The sequence below is a fragment of the Tupaia chinensis genome, unplaced genomic scaffold (assembly GCF_000334495.1).
Source record: "Tupaia chinensis unplaced genomic scaffold, TupChi_1.0 Scaffold000571_1, whole genome shotgun sequence".
In the NCBI taxonomy this organism is placed as follows: domain Eukaryota; kingdom Metazoa; phylum Chordata; class Mammalia; order Scandentia; family Tupaiidae; genus Tupaia; species Tupaia belangeri.
Window position 1 is genome coordinate 314,941 of NW_006160085.1, and position 18,587 is coordinate 333,527.

Sequence of the window (18,587 nt, forward strand, 5' to 3'; positions counted from 1 at the left end):
AGAGACAGAAAGTGAGAAATCACCCCCCAGGGGGGATGGTCATGCCCCAATCCCTTCTCCTCCATTCTCCTCTCGGGATCTTCAGCACGCACGCACACACGCCCGGCGTGAGTTTAAGCCATCTCGTCCGGGACTTCAACTGTGGTCGACTACGTGGGAGTCCAGCGACATAGCCATTACACCAACTGCTGGTCCCAACATTTTAATGCCTTTTAGGGTTAGAGGGACTGGGATCAATAGTGGTGTTCAAAGAGAACTACTTTGACCTTATCTGTGATGGTTTATACAGAGACTGCATTCACATACTAGCTGTGTGATTAAATAATCATCAAAAAGTCGGAGCCAGCAGGTGGCATGGTGGTTACGGGTGCTGAACTCCCATATGGTCGACCATAGTTTGAGTCCTGGACCTGGTGGCTTTCTTTCTCACTGTGCACCCCCCATACATGCTGTCCCTCTCTGCTAAAATAAAAATAAATAAATAAATAAAGTTAAATAAAATAATATTTTTTTTGGGAGAAGTTTTCGCTATAGGGCACATGCGTTTGCCAGACAGACAGAGAGAGACAGAGACAGAAAGTGAGAAATCACCCCCCAGGGGGGGATGGTCACGCCGCAATCCCCTCTCCTCCATTCTCCTCTCGGGATCTTGGGCACGCACGCACACGCGCCCGGTGTGAGTTTTAAGCCACCGGGTCCGGGACTCGAATTGCGGTCGACTACGTGGGAGTCCAGCGACATAGCCATTACGCTAACTGCTGGTTCCCATAAAATAATTATTTTTAGAAATGGTCGCCAAAAAGAAGACTAGAGGGGATCATGATGGGCAGCAAGATGGCATCTGCCAGCAGGGTCGTGTAGTGAAGTCACATACACCATTACTAAGGTTTCCTGACAGAAGAGACAATCCTAAACCCAACGTATCAGCAGCTTTGAGGTCAGCAGGGCTGCCGTCCCATTCCTCTGCAGTTTCACAGCATTCTAAGGGAAGTGAATCACCAGCTTTGCTGATGTATCAGGGGCCACCAGACACGGCAGAAATACTAAAATCATTACCTCAGAAATACAGAAGGAAACTGGTGTCTCAGGAAGAAATCGAATTTATCCAACAGGGTGGTCCAGAGCAATCACTGTGGCTTTTATTTTCATCAGACAGAATTGTCTTTACAATAAAGGACTGCCAACATGACAAATGAGAAATGGTATTTTAAACAACTTACTTTAATAAATATACTGTAAAAAAAAGAAATATAGGGGACCAGCGGTTGGCGTAATGGCTATGTCGCTGGACTCCCATATAGCTGACTGTGGTTCGAGTCCCGGACTCGGTGGCTTAAACTCATTCCAGACGCATGTGCATGTGTGCCCAAGATCCCGAGAGGAGAATGGAGGAGAAGGGATTGCGGCGTGACCATCCCCCCTGGGGGGCGATTTCTCACTTTCTGTCTCTCTGTCTCTCTCTGTCTTTCTTTGTCTTTCTGGCGAGTGCATGCGCCCTATAGCAAAAAGCTCTCCAAAAAAAAAAAAAAAAAAAAAAAAAAAAAAAAAAAAAAAAACAGAAAATTTTGATGGACAGTTGTATCTCCTAATTTATGTATCTTGGTCAGCTCCAAGCTTACCTAATTGTTTATATACTTTATACTTATTAAAGAATACATTTTTACATGTTAGCCTATTAATTTACTCTTTTTAAAAATTATTTACTTAACTTCATTTATTCATTCATTTATTTTTAATTCGACCAAAGAGACACACACAGACAGAGAGAGAGAGAGAGAGAAGGTGAGAAAGCAAGCCACCAGGTCCAGGACTTAAATCATGGTCAGCCATGTGGGAGTGTCCAACGCCTTAACCACCACACCACCTGCTGGTTCCAATTTACTCTTGATTATCAAGTATCATCAGTTTTGAACTATTTTTTTTTAGAGGTTTTTGCTATAGGGCGCGTGCACTCACCAGACAGAGACAGAGAGACAGAAAGCGAGAAATCACCCCCTGGGGGGATGGCCACACCGCAATCCCTTCTCCTCCATTCTCCTCTCGGGATCTTGGGCACGCACGCACACGCGCCCGGTGTGAGTTTTAAGCCAACGCGTCCGGGATGCGAACCGCAGTTGACTACGTGGGAGTCCAGCGACATAGCCATTACGCTAACTGCTGGTCCCCAGTTTTGAACTCTTAAAAGCACAGTGTCTAATAAAAAAAAAAATAAAGAAGACTAGGCCCAGCTGTGGTGGTGCAGGCAGTAGCATGTCAAAATTCAGTGCTGGAGGCCACATGGCTACCACAGTTTGAATCTCCAGCCCAGTTGGGCTGGAACATGCTAGGCACACATGAAATTGTCCAGGATCCAGTGGGCTGGGCTGGAGGGCTAGAGGAAGGGAATCAGGGTGGGACTAGACCCTGTGAAGCGTGCTCCTCTCTTTCTCTCTTACATGTACATTTATACTCTAGCATAAATACTCTCTTATACATTGTACTCTACATTATGCATTATACTCTAGCATAAATAATTTTCTCAATGCTGGTTCCAAATTAAAAAGAAAAGAATAAAATTAAACTAAAAGATTGAGACAACTGGTTAAATTCGAATATGACCTGGGTTTGTATCCCTGCTATTTTGCCAATTTTGAAGAGAATGTCTTTGTTTTAGGAAAGAAACATTGAGGTATTTAGGAGTAAAGGGCCACCGTGTCTGCGACTTTCATAGGATTTAGAAACCAAATTATGCAGAGCCAGAGAAAATGTGCAAGGACGAACGAAAATGCAGCAAAGTGCTCCTAACTGGTGATAGGAGGAAAGGCTTAAGGGGCTTCTTTGTGCATACACACAATTCTTGCAACTTATCTGTAAATTTGAAATGATATTCATTTTCTTATTTTTTTTTTTTTGGAGAGGTTTTCGCTATAGGGTGTGTGAGCTCGCCAGACAGACAGAGAGACATAGAGACAGAAAGCGAGAAATCACCCCCCAGGGGGGATGGTCACGCCGCAATCCCTTCTCCTCCATTCTCCTCTCGGGATCTTGGGCACGCACGCACACGCGCCCGGCATGAGTTTTAAGCCACCGGGTCCGGGACGCGAACCGCGGTCGACTACATGGGAGTCCAGCGACATAGCCATTACGCTAACTGCTGGTCCCTAAATTTGAAATGATATTCAGTAAAAGTTACCAAGGACTCTATCTCATGCAGGGTGGTTTGGGTGTCGGATGCTATTCCTCAGAACAGCTCAGAGGCCTTGTGGGAAGAAGGTGGGACCGAGGCCACCTGGGAACAAATGCTCCCTAGCTGTGGCATCAGGCCTCATCTCAGGGAGAACCGCTCCCTCTCTAGTTCAGGCCCCACCTCTGCTCCCTGTATCCTTGCTCAGTGCTTCTAGACTCCTGGGCTTCTCTCCTTTGCCAACTGTCTGGCTCCCTCCAACCTCTCAGCCCTGGTTCCTCTGAACTTCCCCTGCAGCCTTTGAAAGCAGGGAGGGAAGGGAAGTACTGCCTGCCCATCAGCTGGAAGGCACTAGCAGCCCAGTGTCTCCATCTCCAAGCTATTCGAAGCCTCTCAAAGAATACAGGCTGTGCCCGAGGCTCTCAGGGTGACCCCCACCCTTGGCCAAATAGAAGGGATCGGGGTTTGTGCCCTTCAGAGGGTATCACCTGCTGAGGGCCTGGTGTTCTTTTTCCCGAACTGCAGTAGGCCTGCAAAGTTAGGTGAGGCCCTCCCTGAGGAGCAGGTATCTGGGTTGGATGTGGGTTGGGGTTCTTGACTGCTGCTAGGCTCTCATAAAGAGGGAAGGCTCACTCTGAAAGCCAGGAGCCCACCCCAAGAGCAGTCCACTGAGCCAAAGCTGCTGAGCAATGTCCTTCGCTGGTACTTACCTAGGAAAGTCCCCAGTGGTGCTCCCACTCCTTTAAAGTTGATTGAATTGGTTGATTTTGTGAGAGAGAGCCAAGGCCCCTCACCGCCGTCCTACACCATGATCTTCTGCCAGACAGTAGGACCACTGGTGCACAGCAACCAGCACGTATGGGGGTCTACCTGGGAATCAAAGCTAACCTTCCACACAGCCCCAGTGCAGTGTGCTCCTGCTGTGCCACTGCAGCTGGGCCCACAGTGGCCCTTGATGGTGGGCCCGACTTGATTGTGGGTCTAGACTCTACCTGCTCAGACTTTTTAGCCTTCTGGAAATTTCCTCAACCATCTTAAATTATTGGGTCATCAGAAAAGGCATGCCTTGTTTTCTCTGCATAACGGTGTCATGGCTTTTCCGATGATCCAGTAATTTCCTCTGGTCCCAACAGGGAGTAGTGCTGTCTGTGGGAATTCTGTCCAAATGCCCAGCTTCGGGCTGCCGTGGCCTATGCCCCGCCTTCTATGAGAGTTGCGGCCATATTTCCTTGACTAGTGAGCAAGTCATCTGTACAGGCACAGGTGTCAGTGCTGGCCCAGCCAATGCTGAGCCGGCCCCAGGCCGGGCAGTACAGCAGTGTGGGGAATTGCATGGGTGCTGGAGTAGGCTGTCTGGACTGGGTTCCTGGCTCTGCCATTTATTGGATGTGTGACCTTGGACAGATTGTTTCACCTTTTTGTGCTTCGGTTTCCCCCTCTGGATTGAGTTACACCGTGGCTATAGAGGTGCTCAGAAAAATGTGGCCAGTGCTATGTATGGATTGCCAATCACACTCCTGACTGGCTGCTGAGGTGTATACAACCCGTGTGAGCAGCCACTGCACACCCCTCACTGGAGAGTCGGAGCCTTGTCCTGTTCAAGTGGTAGAAGTGGTCAAAACCAGGGACCAGCAGGTGGCGTGGTGGTTAAGGCGCTGGACACTCCCACATGGCCGACCAGGGTTTGAGTCCTGAATCTGGTGGTTTGCTTTCTCACTTCCTCTTTCTCTCATTCTCATCCTCTGTCTCTCTCTGGTCAAACTGAAAAAAAAAAAATAAACAAATGAATAAAATAAATAATTATTTTTTTAAAAAAGAAGTGGTCAAAACCATGATGCCTCACACAGTGGGACCTTAGTGCCAGCTTGAGTCTAGAGTCTTCATGGGTCATGGTATGGGTGGGCCAGGTGGGCTATCAACTCTGAGCCATGGGTTTGATAGGGACTGGGTGCAAATGCTTGGCCTTACCTCTGGGGTCAAGACTTTCTTTTTGTTTCTGAGGTGGTAGGGAAGCACCCTCAAAGGATGCTATCATGCTACAGTCCCCTTCCTCCAGCCCCCCAGCTAGTCAGGGTCTCGGGTGAGCATACACCCAGCATCATGCGTCAGGTTGACCAGGCAGGGGATCTGAACCTGCAGTTGGCCTGTGGCCTCCAACACTACAGTTCAGTATGCCACCAGATCAGCCACTTTTAGCCAAAATGTCTGGAGGGGAGGAGACAATTGGGTGGCAACAACAATATTCATCGTATGCTCATAGAACACTTGGCTGTGCGTTCGGTGCTGTTCGAAACACTTTCACACATACACATCTTCATAAAAACTCTTTCTGATAACTCTTATTTTTTTATTTCTATTTTAAAGATGCAGAAACATGCTGTGCAGACAGATTAGTGGGTACTTGGCTGAGAATCGGAGGTCAGCTAGGATATTGGGGGGCGGGGGGGTTTGTGTGGGCAGGCTGCACAGGGTCTTGGGTGCTTCAAGGGCCCAAGGCAAACTGAGTTTGAGAACTGTGTGGAGATGCTGGCCTCAGCCTGGGTCCAGGCACTGAATTCCTGACCACCTCTGGGTCCCTTTCAGGGCCTCCAACTAGGAACTTGGTGCAGCCCAGGGACATTCTTGTGCCTTCAAGAACCTCAGCCCTGATGGCCAGTGAGACCTGGTGTCAGGAGGCCCTAGAAGCCTGGCTCAGATGGAACTGGATGGGGCTTATGTTCAAGATCTGCAGTTTGAAGCTCCGCCAGGTGGCCCATGGGCCTGGCCCCAGAAGGTCCCCTTTACCTCCTGCACATCACCACTGGCCAGGGCCTGGCCCCACAGGATGTCACTGATGCCCATGGTCTCATATCTCCCAAAGATGGCTGGGACCACCTGCTGAGCCTTCTGCTCTGTCAGGATTGCGTGGCTGCCCAGCCTTGTCCCGAGGCGCCTGCAGAGCCTGTCCCCCACCTGCTGCAACATCCCCCACTCCCCGCAAGGATCTGGATGGGGAGCCTGGGCCGGAGCCAGCCTCTGTCAGGCAGAGCGGCAGCAGGAACTCAAGCAGCTCCCTAGGACCCTAGCTGGAGGTGGTACCTACATCTGGTCATGTCTAAAGAGCCTCCTACTGGTGCTCAGAGCCCTGAAACCTTGGCTTCATACCCTACCCTCCAGGAGGGATTTTGGGCCTGTATGCACACATACACACCTGGCATCTTCTTTAAACCACCAGGTCTAGGACTCCAACGGCCTTGTCTGGCCATGTGGGATCCAGCCACCTCAACCATCAAGTCACGGGCTGGCCCACTTTTGCATTTTTCAGAAGATTTTTGCCATAGGGCATGTGGGCTTGCTGGAGAGAGACTGAAAGAATCAGAGAGAGGGAAACCGAGAAATCATCCTGCAGGGAGGTGGCCACATCACAGTCCCTTCTCTTTGTCTCCTCTCAGGATTTTGGGCACGCATGCACACTTGCCCCATTTGGCTTTTCAAGCTGCTGGGTTTGGAACTTGAACTGCGGTTGGTCATGTGAGAGTCCAGCACTTTAACCAGTACACCACCTGCTGGCCCCCCACTTTTGTATTTTTAAATGGTTAAAAATGACAAAAAGAAAACTGATATTTCTTGACACATGAAAATGATGTACCATTCAAATTTCAGTGTTTGTAAATAAAGTGTGGGTCCTGGCTGCTTTGTTGTTAAAAAGGTAGACCTGATTAATTGTAACAGGCCATCAGGCCCACGAAGATGAAATTGTATTTACTGTTTGACTCTTTACAGGAAAAAAAAAAATTCTGCTCTAACAGTACAGGAGGTAGTTCTGGCCTCCTGGAATGTTCTAGAATTTCCCCCCAAACCATCTGAAGCTGTAGGACAAAGAGCAAGGACTGTGGTAATTGGGAGGGGAGCTGGTTTGGACCTATAGCTCCAAGAAAGTTCTAGACTCATGGGTGGAGCTATGACTCACCCGGGAAGTTCCTAAACGTGGCATCTGCCTGTGGTTCTGGATTAGATGAGTGTAGGCTGATGAGAGTGTTCTTGATTAATGAAAAGAGCTATTTGGTTCTATACAGACTGGAGAATTCTAGGACCATGAAGTGATTAGAATTTAGCTTCTGTTTTAAAGCAATGAAATGTTCTAGAACTGTGGACAGAGTGTCCAGTTCTAGTGGAATCAGAAAGTTCTAGGTAGAACTACAATGGAAATAGAATGTAAGCTATGTATCATTTAAAATTTTCTAGTTACCCACATTAAAAAATTTTAAAAACAGGGGGAAAAAAAGATGAGGACACAGGGCCAACTGGTGGCACAGCAGCAAAAGGTTAATACTCTTCCCATGGGGCTAACCCTCATGGAGAGGTTCCATGTTTGCATCTGGAGACCTCCCTGAGCACGTTGAGTTACTTGAGCCCATGATCCAGGGCTGACGGAGGCTGTGTAAGGACTCTTTTGAAGGTGATGTTTCTCTCTCTCTCTTCCTTCCTTCCTTCCTTCCTTCCTTCCTTCCTTCCTTCCTTATTAAGAGAAATTTTTCTATAGGGTGTGTGCGCTTGTCAGAGTGACAGAGATACAGAAAACAAGAAATTATGTCCCCTCAGGTGGATGGCCACACTGCAGTCCCTTCTCCCTCACTTTCTTCTCAGGATCTTGGGCATGCACACACCCGGTGTGAGTTTTTAAGTCACCGGATCTGGGACTCGAATGGCAGTTGACTATGTGGGAGTCTAGCAACATAACCATTATGCCATCTGCTGGTTCCTCTTTTCTTTCTATGTGTGTGTCTCTGCCTCTCTCTCTCTTTTTTTTCCTTCTTTTTTTAAGAGGATTTTGCTATAGGGCGCGTGTACTCGCCAGACAGACAAAGAGAGACATAGAGACAGAAAACAAAAAATCACTCCCCGGGGGGATGGCCACGCCGCAATCCCTGCTCCTCCATTCTCCTCTCGGGATCTTGGGCACGCACGCACACGCGCCCGGCGTGAGTTTTAAGCTACCGGGTCCGGGATGCAAACTGCAGTCGACTACGTGGGAGTCCAGCGACATAGCCATTACGCTAACTGCTGGTCCCGTCTCTGCCTCTCTTGTTCATGAACTAATAAACTTTCTTTGTTGTTGTTAATGAGGAAATATTCAAAGAGGTTAAGTAACTTGCCCAAGCTCAAAGAGCTGGTATGTGATAGAGCCTGGATTTCAAACCAAGCCAAGTAGCATCAAAGGCCATACTCCTCCCCACTCTGCTATACTGTCTCAGAGGATACACTTTACCTTGGGATCACCACACCCGATCCCAGCAGGACTGGAAAAGGCCATTCTGTGAAGGCAGAGGGAGTAGATGACACCTAAAGCTGGACCTCGTGTGGGGTACCATTCTCTATGCACATCCGCAACCAGGGCCTCTGGGAAGTAGTGATGACAGGGCTGGGGTTAGACCAGGAGAGGCCCCTTCCTGGAACAAGGGAGCTCCTCAGGCATTCTGCAGTTGAGTTCTGGGAGAGAAGATAAAAGGCAAAAGGTCAAGGACTTAGGAACTGGAGGTGGTTACCAAGGAAACCACCAATGTAATAAAGCTCAAAGCTGAGCCTGTCTGGTTCTATGAAAAAAAAGCAAATGATATTTAAAAAAAATTCAACATGTTTTTGAGGATTTCTAAAGATAAACCCTCTGTAGAACTCTGATGAATTTTTAGCATATTTGCTAGTGAATAGTGGTCCTTTCACGTAACTACCAGAATATTTATAAATTATTGTGGCTTATGATACAATTAGAGAGGTGCTTGTTTATAAAGAGGAACAGGATATGGCCAGTCTCGTGGTGTGGTGGTGAAGTAAGATGGATTCTGCAAGATCTACAGTGGCTCAAATTCTGGTCCTGGCAGCTTGAAAAACACACCGGGTATGTGTGCATGTGAGTCCAAAATCCTGAAAGGAGGGAGGAATAGAGGAAAAGGGATCACAGCATGATCACGTCCCATGGGGAGCGCTTTCTTTTTCTCCGTCTCTCCATCCTTCTCTCTGTCTCTCTCTCTCTCTCTGGCAAGCACATGTGCCTTTTGACACAAATAGACAAAAAAAGAGAGAGAATGGGAGTGGAGTTGGGAATAGGGTATGGGAAAAACAGTTATTTGAAAATGTAAAAGAATGCACTACAGGGATCGGCAGGTGGTGTGGTGGTTAAAGGCACTGGATTCTCATATGGCCAACTGTGGTTCGAGTCTCAGATCTGGCAGCTTGCTTTCTTGCTTTCCCTTTGTCACTCTCTCTGGTCAAATAAAAAAAAATAACAATAACAAATAGAATCAAACAAATAAATGGATAATTCTAAAACAAAACAAAACAAAAACAGAATGTACGACAATTGTCAGGCTTATCTCAGGATGGGAGAGAGAGGGCTGGATGCTGACCATGCTCTCCTGCTGATTCTCTGTGCATCAAGGGCTGGGATTCACAGCAGACAAAGACCCAGAGAGGTAATTATGCCTGATGAGAGTAATGGCTGCACTGTGCTTCTCATTTAATGAGGCCGGAAGGGTGCCTGGGTACTACTGGTGCCTTTCGAGAGCTCTCCAGGTAATTGCAATGCGCATCGAGAGTGGGAAACCACTAGTCAATAGTGCTGAGGCACATGCGAATTTCAAAACAGCTGTAAATTAATATTAGCTTAAAGAGGGGTGACAAGGTTCATAGCATTGAGCTCAGTAATTAACCCTCTTGACATTCCCAGTGAGATAATAAGGAATGTGAAAGGGGGGGGGGAGTGCTTAGCCAGTGTGAGACAGGGCTAAAGGAGCGAGAGAAAACATGGTGACTGAGCCACGCATGTAGACAGCCTCTGCCAGATGGAGACTGCAGGGCTGTAGGGAACCACCCTAGAGCTGCCAAGAGGTGCCTGGAAGAAGAAAAAGATGTTTTCATTTACTGTATTTTTTAAAAATTTATTTATTTCCATAAGTGAGAGTGACGGAGAGAGAGCGAGAGAGAGCAACCAAGAGACGGCATTCCCAACAGGGTCCTGATGCTATTTCCCCGGCTTCAGTCAGCCCTGGATCATGGGCACACGGCCTGGTGTACTCAGGGAAGTCTCTGGAAGGTGAACCTGGAAGCTTCCCATGTCAGTCAGCCTTGTATTGCATTGTGCTTTACCACTGGCCTCCATTTTAAAATTTTATTTTATTTATTTATTTTGAAGGAAAGCCCTGAGCCCCAGGCCTGGGGCCCAGTGGTCAGTAGCCTCTACTTCCTTCTGCCCCAGGAGAACCGGAACAGCCCTGCGGTGACTGCAGCAGCCCTCCGCTAGCTCTCTGCACAAGAAGTCAGCCTTTATGACGGGCCGCATATCTTGGGTGTCAAAGTATTAAATGTGCACATGAGGTTCAAGCTGACAACCTGAAGCCTCACAAAAGACTGACTTAAACCTTTTTGAGGTTGGTGCTTCCAATAAGGAATTCTCCTTTCTTTCTCTCCTGGGTCTTAGCGAGGGCTTTCCCAGCTGCTATCTCTCTAAGTCTCCCAGCTCCCTAGGGAAATAAACCAGGCAGACATTATTATTTTTTCTCATTTTAAAAATTGTGGTAAAATGTATATAAATACAACTTAACATTTTTTTGGGGGGGGAGAGATTTTTGCTATAGGGCGCGTGTGCTCGCCAGTCAGACAGAGAGAGACAGAGAGATAGAAAGCGAGAAATCATCCCCCCAGGGGGGATGGCCACGCTGCAATCCCTTCTCCTCCATTCTCCTCTCGGGATCTTGGGCACACACGCACACGTGCCTGGCATGAGTTTAAGCCACCGGGTCCGGGACTCGAACCGCAGTCAACTACATGGGAGTCCAGTGACATAGCCATTACGCTAACTGCTGGTCCCACGACTTACCATTTTAACCATTTTGGGGGACCAGGGACTCAGACAGCTCTTAGTGATAGGCAATGTATTCTTCAGGTATAGAGTATCACATTTAAGCCCAACTCAAGTGACACGAGCGGTAAGGCACCACTGCGTGATGCTTGAGCTGCATAGAAGTTCCAGGGTCAAACTACAGACCAACCTAAACACGCCAGATATGGTGGCATGCACCTGTCATCCTAGCTAACTGAGAGGCTGGGGCAGAAGGATTGTGACATGGCAAGATTCTGTCAAAAATACCTGTTGTGCACTCTCTCTCTCTCTCTCTCTCTCTCTCATTAAAATAAATAAATAAATGAATAAATCTCACATTTAACCTCAAAGTTCTAACTCAAGAATTTCAGTCTGTTTCCAGTATGTATTTAAAGGATAACCTGGGTTAATGACTTCAAAGCTACCTTTTGTAAACTTGAATAGTCTAGATTATTTTGAGTAGTTGCAAATATCAGGGCGAATACATTATTAAACTTTATGTCTGAGTCTTGACCTTACCCCACGGTTACCGGGTGAGGCAGAAGCTGTATATCAATGTGGAATCCAACTCTCTGATTTGAGTCATTTAATTTAGCCACTTATTTTAACGTAGGTGTTTTCACTTTTGCTGCTGGCAATGCAGTTTTTTTCTTTTTGTTCTTTTTCCCTCTTCTTTCTCTCTCTCTCGCTGTGCGTGTGTGTGTATGTGTTGTAGTCCTCCTGCCTCAGTTTCCAGAGTACCAGGGACTATAAGCAGCCAGCTTTTTATGGTGGCAGGGGATTGAACCTGAGCCTCCCATGTGGCTTCGGCCTGCTCAGTAGTGGTATCCAGGTAACATACATACAGCTTAAAATGGACCATTTCAGATATATATACATACATATATATATATATATATATATATATATATATATATATATGTATCTATACATTTGGGCATGCACACCCATGCACCCAGCGTGAGTTTCAGCCACCGGGTCCAGGACTCAAACCGCAATTGACTACATGGGAGTCCAGCGACATAGTCATTACTCCATCTGCTAGTCCCTTTTCAGATATATTTTTAAAAACTTTATTTCTTGGGCCAGCAGGTTAAGGTGCTGGACCCTACATGTCCAGCTTCGTGGTTTGAATCCCAGACCCAGTGGCTTGAGAATCACACCAAGCATGTGTGCCCAAAATCCCTAGAGGAGAGTGAAGGAAAGGGAATGTGGAATGGCCATCCCCCCTGAGGCTGCTTTCTCACTTCCCCTCAGTTCGCAGTCTTTCTCTGGCAAGTGCACGCATCCTTATAGCAAAACCAAACAAAGTGTATTTCTTTCATGAGAGAGAGCAGCACACCCAATAGGGTCTTCACACCACAATCCACACTCAGTCTCGGCCAGCCAGGATCACAGACATACGAGCACACGCCCAGCACACATAGGAAGACCTTGGGATGCAAATCCAGGACCTTCCCAAGTGGTTCAGCATTGCAAGGTGTTGCGTTCCTTCTGCACCACTGCGGCTGGCCTTAACCATTTTTATGTGTAGAACTCAGTGGCATTAAGCACATTCACATTGTTGTGCTACCATCACCACCATCCATCCCCAGAACTCTTTTGTACCTTATGAAACTGAAACTCTGCACCCGTTAAACACTAACCCTCATGCAACTCTTCCCCCAGTCCCTGGCAACCAGCATTCTACTTCTGTCTCTACGAAATGGGCTATTCTAGGTACCTCATATAAGTGGAATCATACAGTATTTGTCCTTTTATGTCTGACTTACTTCTCATAGCCTAATGTTCTCAAGGTTCATCCCTGTTGTAGCATGTGCCAAAATATCCTTCTTCTTTAAGGCTGAATAATATTCCTCTGTACATGTATATGCCACATCCACTCATTTGTCAGTGGACATCTGGGTTGCTTCTAGTTTTTGGCTATTGCTAATAATGCCACTACAAACAGGGATTATTATTTTGCAGAAGGAAATATGACTGAGGGGCCAGCAGGTAGTGTGGTGGTTAAGGGTGCTGGACTCCCACATGGCCGACCATGGTTCAAGTCCTGGACCTGGCGGCTTTCTTTCTTTCTTTTTGGAGAGGTTTTTGCTATAGGGCACGTGTGGTCACCAGAAAGAAAGAGACAGAAAGGGAGAAATCACCCCCCAGGGGGGATGGCTATACCACAATCCCTTCTCCTTCATTCTCCTCTCTGGATCTTGGGCACGCACACACACGTGCCCGGTGTGAGTTTAAGCCACCGGGACCAGGACTCGAACTGCGGTTGACTATGTGGGAGTCCAGCGACATAGCCATTACACCAACTGCTGTTCCCGTGGCTTGCTTTCTCACTTTCCATCTCTCTCACTATCTCTCATTCTGTCCCTCTCTGGTCAAATTAAAATAAATAAATACAATAATTCTTTAAAAATAAAACAAGAAGGTGTGACTCAGAAAAGATCATACAGCAGAAAGGTGGCAGGGCTGGGATTTAATTGCCGCTTCCACATAAATCCTACTCATCCACTAGGTTAGATGTTCTCCGAAGAAACATTTGCCCCGCTCCTCAGCCTTCTGCCTCTAACGGCCCTAGCTACCCTGTAAGCTGATCATTAACAACCCCAGGGAGCGCCAACAGCCCATTCAGTGAAGATCCTCGTGAAGAAATCCTTCTCTTCATCCTTCACAAGCCCCGTAGGGCCAGATGGCAGGGATCCTCTGCCTGGGTGCCATTTATGCCTGTTTCTGAAAAAAGAAAGAACCAAAAGGAAGACGCTGGGCTTTCTCTCTACTAGCCTATGTCCCACTCCTAGAGTTTCCTGACACCCTGGTCCCTGATATGACACGTTTCTTCTTTCTTTCTTTCTTTATTTATGTATTTATTTTATTTAGAGGTTTTCGCTATAGGGCGCGTGCGCTCGCCAGACAGACAGAGACAGACAGAGAGACAGAAAGCGAGAAATCATCCCCCAGAGGGAATGGCCATGCCGCCATCTCTTCTCCTCCATTCTCCTCTCGGGATCTTGGGCACACACGCACACGCGCCCGGCGTGAGTTTAAGTCGCCGGGTCTGGGACGCGAACCGTGGTCGACTACGTGGGAGTCCAGCGACATAGCCATTACGCTAACTGCTGGTTCCAGGACACGTTTATTCTTGAACAAGTATCATCACTACAGCCCACAGGAGGAGGTGGAAGGAGAAAGAGACAGGCAAGTTCCTGCTTGGAATTTTGTACTCAGGCTAGGTCTGAGAAGTGGACTTCACACAAGCTGTGTGGCCTTCACTTTCTCCATCCGTCCCTGCTGCTACAGACACACAGAAACCAAGTAGCTTGCTAAAGTGTTCTATGCCAAGTTTAAAAAAGATTCTATTTCTTATTTATTTTTATGATAGTGAGTATGTGTGCACATGCAAGGAGAAAGAGGGAGAGAGAACCCTCTATGGGGTCTCATTACACTGCAATTCTCTTTCCCCAGCCCTCCAGCTCCTCAAGATTCTGGATGCTTGGGACCAGCAGTTAGCATAATGGCTATGTCGCTGGACTCCCATGTAGTAGACCGTGGTTCACGTCCTGGACCCAGTGGCTTAAAACTCACGCCGGGCGCGTGTGAGTGTGTGCCCAAGATCCCGAGAGGAGAATGGAAAAGGGATTGCGGCGTGACCATCCCCCCTGGGGGGTGATTTCTCGCTTTCTATCTCTCTGTCTCTCTTCTGGATGCTTCTGTGTGTGCCTGGCCTGTTTTCAAGCTGGCCCGGGGCTCTGAACCTGCAGTCAGCTGTGTGGCTTGAGGTTTTGCAGGGCATTATGTTACTGCTATGCCACAGTGACTGGGCCTGCATGCCAGTTTTGCAAACTCCTTTGCATCTAAGTGGATGAGAATAATCCTGGAGGTTACCCCACCTTCCTTCCCTGCCTCTAGGGGATGACAGCTCCTCTGACAAGCTCATAAGTTAGAGGAATTGAAATTCTGCTTCAAGTGGCATTTTAGCCACAAGTCACACTTCATCTGGAGATTTAGCAGTGCCACATGCAGGTGGGTGACTCACCGTCCAAGCTGAGGAGAGCAGAAAGAAGCGGAAGCAGCAAACTCACGACTGAGAGTGGATCCAAGCGTCCCAGAGTGTGCCGGGGGAGCAGCACATCCGTTGAAGACAATCCAGCTGAGAAGCAGGCTGGAGTTGGGCAGGGTGGTACTGGCAGGCTCTGTGTTTGGCCACCTGATGGCCATGCTCCTCCCCTTTATTACCCCCGGAAGTGCCCATAAACAGGGCACTCATAAACAGGGTCGGAAATGCCAAGAGACCCACTTTTCCAGCCTCCTTAGCATGTATGAAGACTGAATTCTGGATGGTACCAAAGGGGGGAATCACTTGGAAAGCCTTGGGAAAAGCGCTTCCTGTATTAAGAAGAGATAGACCCAGCCTTGGTGCCATAGTCAGTAGCGTACTGAACTGCACTGCTGGAACCCACATAGCTAACCATGGGTTCAGATCCCTGATTGGACTGACCTGAAACACACTGGCTACACATAGGTGCCCAAGATCCTGATGGGCTGGAGGGATAGGGAAAGGAAATTGCAGTGTGACCAGACCTTATTGACGGTGCCTCTCTCTCCTTCTCTCTATCTTGTACACATGTGCTCTCTATCATGAATTAAATTAAATTAAATGTTTAAAAGAGAGAAATAGGTATTTTATTCCCTAGTCTTTGGACATGGTTGTTTGAAGCAGCCATCTTGCAGCTATAAGGTGACAAACCTGAGGACAAATGTCAACCTACTTAGCAAAGCAGAAAACCTGCTTAACAAAGATAGAAAAAGCCTGAGGTGTTTGACGAAGTCTTGTAGCTCCTGAGTAAAACCTGGGACTTTGGACTTAAAAAGTGAGATAAGAAAAAATACCCATCCCTTACCTGTTTAAAGCTTCCTTATTGCTCCACTGTGGTAGAGTAGACCCTAGGAGAGCAGAGGTCAGTCAGAGTTAACTAAGGCCAAGGGTATGAGGCTGGGGCCAGAGACCACATTGTAGAAGCTCATGCCTGAAGTGGGAAAGGGTCAGGCTCTACCTCTTGTGGCCACATGAGTAAAGAGATTGACTTAGGAGAGAGAAATCCAGATTTGTCAGTCCAGGCTAGACTAGGCTATGTTATGATAATAACAACACAAAAAGCCCCAAACCTCAGTGTTAACCAAAGAGAACTTTATTTTTCACTCATGTTAGATGTGCAACACAGGTTGGTGAGAGCTGGTTCACTGTAGTCATACAGAGACCCAGGCTGATGGTAGCCCCACGTGGACCTATGCTTCCAGGTTCTCTGTAGCAGTGGCATGAGAACAAAATTAATTTCACACTGTCTCTTACAGCTCATTGGCCACATGTTCACAACTAACCCTCGAGCGAGTGGAAGTGCAGTCACAGAATGGACCCCGGAGGAGGACCTGTTTGTAGATCTAGCATCTGTCAATGCTTTTCACTAGTCAAGACTTTGATTTTAGGGAGCTAGACTGTGATGTGATAGTAACACAACATTGTGAGGCTAATTCACATGGGTAGGTTCTGAGTTTGCATCCAGAGACCTCCTAGTGGAACGTCTTATGCCCATTATCCAGGGCTGACTGAGGCTGAGAATGGATCAAGGCATGAGGACCTATTGGGATGCTGTCTCTTTGTCTCTGTCTTTCTCTGTCTCACTCGTGCATGGGAGAAAAATAAATAAATAAACTTGGGAAAAGGAGGGGAAAAAAAGAGACTTTGCTTTGAGGTGGATTGGTGGGTAAGGGGAGGACATGGACTTAAGAGATCCCAAGTAGCTGGGGCCAGAAGTGGACTATCTAGTTTAACCCCATCCTCCACTACCCTGAGTCACGGGAGCTAACATGAACCCAGTCATTCTTGGGGCCACCTCTAAGCCTAGGAGTAGAAACAATTACATTGGAAACAACGACAGATAATTAAACAGGATTATTTTCCTCTGTAGGCTATATTCATTTCCCATGACAACTGTAAAAATGATGACAAATTTAATGGTTTCAAACAACACAACTTTATTATCTTAGAGTTCTGGATGTCAGAGGTATAAGATAAATCACATTAGACTAGAATGGAGGTGGCAGCAGGGGCTATGTTCCCTCTAAGGGCTCTAGGGGACAGTCGGTTTCCTTGTCCTTTCCAGTTTCTGGGTGCCACCCACATTCCTTGACCCATCACCACTTCCTCCATCTTTGGACCTGGGAAAGTCAGGCCAAGTCCTTCTAATAATGCCACCTTTCTGCTTCTTGTATTCTGTGTCCCTCTTCCACCTACAAGGAGCCTTGTGATGACTTTTGGCCTACTTTGATAATGTCGGAGAACCTCCCCATCACAGTCAGCTGATGAAATGCCTTAATTCTATACTCAATTGTTCCCTTTTTACATGGAGCATAACTTAGTCGCAGGCTCTGGGTTAGAATGTGGACATCTTTGGTGGTGGTGAGGATTATTCTGCCTACCACACGGCCTTAGGAAGAAAAGTATCTCCATCCTAGGGTGGAAAGTGGCACCATCACTTGGGAGATTCTCTGTGAATCACCATGTGGGACTATAGCCCCAGTTAAGTATTAAACACTTTTTTTTTTTTAGAGATGTTTTGCTATAGGGTACATGCACTTACTGGAGAGACAGAGAGACAGAAAGCAAGAAATCACCCTCCCCAGGGAGGATGGACATGCCACAGTCCTTTCTCCTCCATTCTCTTTTTGAGATTTTGGGCATGTACACATGTGCACCTGGCATGAGTTTCAAGGTGCAAGGGTCCAGGACTTGAACTATGGTCCATCACTTGAGAGTCCAGCACTTTAACCACTACATCACCTGCTGGTTCCAGAAAAATGTTTTTTCAGGCTTAATTCACTTTATCTTTGCTGTATGAAAACCCTATGTTATGGCCACAGCTTAAGCCTGGGTTCTCTGCATGGAGACTCTGGTGTGGGTCTTGACAAGATGGTCGGTGAATTCCTGATAGGGAGACTTGGTGAACACCGTCTCTTTCCAGAGGTCAGGGGTCTGATAGTTGTAGGTCTTGGAGATGGCATCAAAGGTGGCCTTGACAAAGTTGCCCAGGGTGGCAGTGCAGCTCCGGGCTGAGGTATAGTGGTCATCGGTGCCAGCCATCATCAGAAGCTTCCTGGGTACAGGGGCTGAGACAATGCCAGTGCCTCTGGGGGAAGGAATGAGGAACACTAGCACAGAGCCACAGTGGCCGGTCACTTTGCAAGGGACAGTGTGGGGCTTGCTGATCTTGTTCCCCCCAGTAGCCTCTCCGTACTGGGACAATGGAGAGCTTGGCCAGGATGATGGACCCTCGGGTGGCGGTGGCCATCTCCTTGGAGCACTTCACGCCCAAACCAATGTGGCCATTGTAGTCCCCTACGGCGACAAATGCCTTGAACCTGGTCCACTGGCTAGCGCGAGTCTGCTTCTGCACAAGCATAATCTTCAGAACCTCGTCCTTGAGAGACACTCCCAGGAAGAAGTCGATAATCTCAGACTCTTTGATGGGCAGGGAGAAGAGACAGATCTCCTCCAGGGATTTGATCTTCATGTCT

General features: G+C 47.5%; 2 pseudogenes; one reads left to right on the forward strand and one right to left on the reverse strand.

Moving 5' to 3' along the window:
• The first annotated feature begins 819 nt into the window (after window positions 1–819).
• LOC102481327 (28S ribosomal protein S36, mitochondrial pseudogene) lies at window positions 820–1,196 on the forward strand (annotated as a pseudogene).
• Window positions 1,197–17,916: 16,720 nt separating this feature from the next.
• Window positions 17,917–18,587, reverse strand: part of LOC102481744 (40S ribosomal protein S2-like) — a 3,682-nt pseudogene continuing 3,011 nt past the window's right edge.